Source organism: Mirounga leonina, unplaced genomic scaffold (genome assembly GCF_011800145.1).
Source record: "Mirounga leonina isolate KUSES-001 unplaced genomic scaffold, KU_Mleo_1.0 Mir_151, whole genome shotgun sequence".
NCBI classification, from domain to species: Eukaryota; Metazoa; Chordata; class Mammalia; order Carnivora; family Phocidae; genus Mirounga; species Mirounga leonina.
In genome coordinates, this window is record NW_023270377.1 from 65,871,374 (window position 1) to 65,877,395 (window position 6,022).

General features: G+C 39.2%; 1 non-coding gene across 1 annotated transcript; it reads right to left on the reverse strand.

Moving 5' to 3' along the window:
• Positions 1–374: 374 nt before the first annotated feature.
• On the reverse strand, positions 375–503 carry LOC118012761. Its single transcript, XR_004679822.1, has one exon. It is a non-coding gene; the product is annotated as a small nucleolar RNA SNORA25 (small nucleolar RNA).
• Between the last annotated feature and the right edge of the window lie 5,519 nt (positions 504–6,022).

The window sequence follows — 6,022 nt, forward strand, 5'->3', positions numbered from 1 at the left end:
CTACCTATCTACTATTGGTATGTGTAATGGGGTGTGAGAGTGATAATATATTTTTTTAAGATTTTATTTATTTGAGAGAGCCAGAGAGAGAGAGAGTGAGAGAGAGCGAGCACTCTCGGGGGGAAAGGCAGAGAGAGAGAGAAAGAAGCAGGCTTCCCACTGAGCAGGGAGCCCGATGCGGGGCTCAGTCCCAGGACCCTGGGATCATGACCTGAGCCGAAGGCAGACACTTAAACCACTGAGCCACCCAGGAGCCCCTAGAGTGATAATATTTCATTCAGCTTTGAAACATCTTTTTACTTTCCCAGATCACCAATCATGGGTTATTATGAGTGGACTATTATGAACTATTATGATTATTAGGAGTGGCTACATCTTATATTTCCTCAGAAAAACTTAGCACTCTTGAGTGACTCTAGTATCCTATGGACAACTTCAATCTTCGGTCATAGAGTTAAGAGCTCCTGGTTTCACAGCCCCAAAAGCCCTCTTTGAAATGATTTATATATGTTTAAACTGGGGCAGAAAGACCCCTCACCTCTTCATGACATAGGCAGATTTTGAGAACCAGAAATTCTTTTGGCAGTCACAAGTGTAAATGTGGTGGAATGAAATCCACTCTAGGGGGTAGTTCTGCTTGGTATCTTAGTACATTCTTACATGTTCTTCCGGATCTCATTTTCTGCAGAAACAAATCTGGTCCTTTAAAAGGGCACAGAATAGGAAGCATTACAGCTCCTGATACTGTGGTTTAGTGAAGCTGCTATTTGGGGGGCATGTGTATTACTTCTGCAATGGGTGTAAAAATACAATGACCCGGGGCGTGGAGAATCTAGCTGCATGCTGCCTGCTAGCTTTGTGTGGGCTGCTTTAGATTGGTCCCAGGGGCGCATGCAGGTAAGCGAGCAACATGCATTGGGTCTTCAGCAATTCGGTTTGGAGGTCGGGCTGCAGATTCCCTCCCCTAGGAATCTTTACTATTTCAGAGTGGGAGAGAGTCAACTCTTTGTGGCTTCCCTAAGGAATGTCTGATAGTCCACAGACAGTTGGCGGGAAAGGGCAATGCCAAATCCTGCTTACCTCCCCAGTGGTGTTTGGGTTGTTCTGTGGAAGGAGAAGTCATCCACGGCATCATTGAAGGCAGGATTCTCTCCACAGAGAAGATGGCAAAGTCAGCAGAGGGTCACTCCTGGGAATTCTGCTTGCTGAGAAGCAGAGAACAGAGTAAGGGCAAAGCCTAAGGGAGGCTAATCTAACACCCAGTGGAGAGAGAGGCAATCAGGCCACCTTGCCAGAAGGCTCAGGGCTAGAATCATAGAAAGTTTGAGGAAACATTTAGGAAAACTCTAGATGTGGGCTCCCAGATTACAGATAAGAATTGGAATGACTGGTGAAGATCAAAGAGGTGGAGAGCAGCCTTACTTACACCAAAACCAAGGACCTCGGATTCAAAGCACTAGGTTTGCTGCTCTGTGAGATTGTGTACAATGAGGCAAATGATTTTCCAACGAACGACAATGCAGCAAAAGTGCGATGTGATGGTGAGGGTGTGGGCTTTGGTGTCAGATAGTGCTGGGTTTGGGTCCCACTTCGGCCACTTATTGGCTCTGTGACTTTTGGCAATTGATTTAACCTCTTTAAGACTCCTTTTTCTCATCTGTCAAAGGGAGGTAGAAGTAGGGCAGGGTTCCTCAACATTGACATGCGGGACTGGATAATTCTTTGTTGTGGGGGCTGTCCCGCACCGAAGGCTGTTTAGCAGGATTCCTGGCCTCTACCCACTAGATGCTAATATCACAACCCCTCCCCTTCAAGCACTGACAACCCAAACCGACTCCAGACATTGCAAAATGTCCCATGGGATCAAAATAGTTCTAGTTAAGAACCACCGCAGTGGTGCAATACTGGGAATAATGAAGTTCTAGGTAAAGCACTTGGCATTGGTATCTGGCATGTAAGAATGCTCAATAGATATTAGGTATGATTTTTACCCATTGATACAAATGTGGGCAGTATTTTTATTAGATACTAAATAATACCATTATTAAGGGATACTATTTACTCTCTCAGACCATGTGTGAGTATTAGTCCAGAGTTTCAACTGGCCTTACTGCTGTTGTTTTGAACGAGGGAAAGCAGGTTTAAAAAAAAGGCCTTTTTTTTCTGTGTTCACATTCTTAGTTCACGTACACTATGCAGATACACTCGCGGCTCACCTGGTAGAGGCTTTGCAAAACTGTAGCTGCATGATTAATTGATTAAACATTGCAGTGTTCATCGCATATTCTGAGGGAACAATTACAAGTTCCCCAATGTAATACACATCTCGATGTTGAGTAGCTGCCCACGATATTCTTATTTGGAAAGACGTTCGTGACAGTTATATGGAGGTTTCTATTAAAAATGTGTTTATATTGCTTCTGAACCATGGAATATTCACTTGTTTTGTTGACATAATCTAAAGAAGAAGGATGATATTCATTTCATACTATCTTATTTGGCTATTATTTGATAGCAGGTACAACAATATAACCAGTCCAAATGAAATTCTAGCTTCTTCTTGAATTCAGTGATTAAAATCAAACCATACAGCATGATCCACTGAGTCTTGGTTTCACGTCCAACTCCCACCATTTTCTCAGCAAAAGCAAACTTCAGTCGGCTAATAAGAATAGGCATGACTGGGCGCCTGGGTGGCTCAGTCGTTAAGCGTCTGCCTTCGGCTCAGGTCATGATCCCAGGGTCCTGGGATCGAGCCCCACATCAGGCTCCCTGCTCCGCGGGAAGCCTGCTTCTCCCTCTCCGACTCCCTCTGCTTGTGTTCCCTCTTTTGCTGTGTCTCTCTCTGTCAAATAAATAAATAAAATCTTAAAAAAAAAAAAAGAATAGACATGACTAACCAAGGTAATTTCTTCCTGCATTAATCTTATACTCTTCAAAAGTCATCAAGGTTTTATTTCTTTGGCTCCAGATTGAATTGTTGAATTTTGCAGAAGGCATTACACGTTACACAAGGGAGATTAAATTGAAACTAAAGACACAATTGCCATTAAGACATTAAAGAGGGGTGGAGGAAAATCTAAAGAATATATATGTATATATGTATTGTTTTAAGAAAATTTGGAGCTAAGAATGACCACCTTTCAACTTGCATTGAAAATATTTGAGTTTGATTTTCTCATTTAATTTGTTTAGAGTGAAACTCATAGAGTGACTTACGGAATAGTGATTTGACAGATACTTTAGGCAAACACTTTGGACAAAGACTATCTTAGCATTAGATTTTTGTAAACTATAGGAAACAAACTGAGGGCTGCTGGAGGGGAGGGGGTGCAGGGATGGGATGATTGGGTGATGGGCATTAAGGAAGGCATGTGATGTGATGAGCACTAGGTGTTATATGCAACTGATAAATTATTGAACACTATACCTGAAACTAATGATGTACTATATGTAGGCTAATTGAATTGAAATAAAATTTAAAAAAAGAAAACACGCACGCATGTGAAGGACCAAATCAAAACAAAGTTGTTTTTATTTTCATTTAAATCTGTGTTGCATGATCTTTGAGGCCATCTGTCAAACACTCTCCCTCAACTGTCCGGCTCTTGTTTCTACTACAACTTTATCAGCCTCAACTATACATTCTCATGCTTTCCTATGTTTTCTCTTTGGCTATCCATCTTCATCCCTTCTTTGATGTTCTGGGTCAAAACCCATCCTTTCAATTTTCTGTTCTAGTTATAGCTGGGTACACTGATTGTGCCTTTATTCCACATCTCCTCATTACTTACGTGAATGATTTTTACTATATTATTTTGCACTGGTTTGTATATTGCTTAACAATTTTGTGCTGGTTACCTGTGTTTCATATCTTTCCAAGTAGATTGTTATATCATGGAAAGCATAGACTGTCTTTGACTTTTATTGTTCTCAAACTACCACCAAGGTGTTTTGAATGTATAACAAGTATGTGTTGGATGAATTAATGAATACTGTACTGAGCAATTTAAAAGTGAGTTTTTATGGAGGGCCTTTTATTTAAATGCTTAACATTATATGATGAATCTATTTAATAACCAATAACAACATCAAAAATACCACTTAGTCACAATGATGTACCGGTTTAATCTGGTCTAATTCTCATTTTACAGATGGAAAAACTGAATGGATAAATGACTCGAATGGTATAAACTCAAGGATCAGGCCAGAGGATATTCCCACCCACAGCCCCCAGTTTTCACCTCTGAGTGCCATTAGTTAAATATTGCCAATGGAAAGAGACACTGATCTAAAATAAATATAATGGGGGGCTCCTGGAGGGCTCAGTTGGTTAAGTGTCCAACTCTTGATTTCAATTCAGGTCATGATCTCAGAGTCCTGGGATGGAGCCCCTTGTCGAGTTCTGCACTCAGAGGGGAGTTTGCTTGAGAATTTCTCTCCCTCTCCCGATGCCCCTCCCTCCACTCTTCAGCATGCTCTCTTTCTCTCAAATAAATAAATGAATCTTAAAAAAAGTAAATATAATGGTGTCAGGTCACCTTGCCCTTTGCTAATGAGCAATATATAGCATGCTGGAGCTAAGCTCATGCTTGAGAAGCATACAGGTTGTAGATCAAGGGCTGGCTTTGCCACTCCTTAGCCCAAAGAACTCAGTTGAGTAACTTAAACTCCCAAGCTTGTTTATTCATCTGTAAAATGGGACTAATAGTTGTATTTACTTCAAAGTACCTAACACATCTGATATAGTTTGTGTGGCACATAAAAAGCTATTAGTGATTGTTACCTATAATTATTAATACTTTTGGGCTATATAGTTTAAAAAGAATTTCCAATTATATTCATTTAATGTACTTTATAGATTTACATATGGATATTAATCCATATATTTTATAGTATACTTTTAGAAATGTATATCTTTCTATTCTACTTTGTCAATATCTCCAGGAAAATTTCTCCTAATTATAGTTTTCTTTAAATTGCCTTGAGAAAAAAATTCTTCTGGGTTTTCAGTTTAGATAATTTTGATGTTATAGGTACTTTTGTTTTCATTTTTAGGAGAACTCTTATGATCTTCATTTTAAAAATAGCTGTTAACATTCTTAAATTACTTAATAGTTTTAGTCATATATCTCCTTGAAGAACTACATTTTTCTTTCAAAAAGTGAAATGATATAAAATAATTCTGAGATAAATTGCTTATTTTAGTTTAATGTAGCACAATATTTTATAGCTACCTTTTTAAAAGATTTTATTTATTTATTTGACAGAGAGAGACACAATGAGAGAGGGAACGCAAGCAGGGGGAGTGGGAGAAGGAGAAGCAGGCTCCCACTGAGCAGGGAGCCCGATGTGGGGCTCGATCCCAGGACCCTGAGATCGTGACCTGAGCCGAAGGCGCACGCTTAACGCCTGAGCCACCCAGGTGTCCCATATAGCTACTTTTTTTAAAACCGTAGGTTGAATATAAAATTCACATGAGAACAAAACTACATTTCTTTTATTAATTTCATATCTTATCTGTTTTAATTTCAACCCACACCCCTTTTCTCAGATGATTGGAAAAAAATAACTTTCTGGAAAATGTGTTACCTACTATTAATTTTTTAAAGCATTTGCTATTATCTAAATTCAAACTAGCACAAATGTCTTTTCTTGGTCACAAGCGGATTTGAAGTATGGCTGTGCCAGGGCAAACTCCAAGTACCTGCTCTACATAAATTGATCTCCCAAAGGAAAATGCATTATGCTTATAATTGAAGTTATCATTTCTAATACCACCATTAATGCTGATTGAATCTTGAATTTGTGTTGGGATCATTTATTTGAAGACACTATAGCTCTTAAAAATTCATGTCAAGTACACCCTATAAAAGTTAATCTACAGTCTTGGAGCTATTTCTTAGGCTTTGGTAACCTGGAGAAGGTCAGATTATGAATCTAAGCAAAAATAAGAGCCTATTATTTTTAATGGATTGAGAGCGATATCTATTTTACAGAAAGATAGGGATTGGTAAGTTAG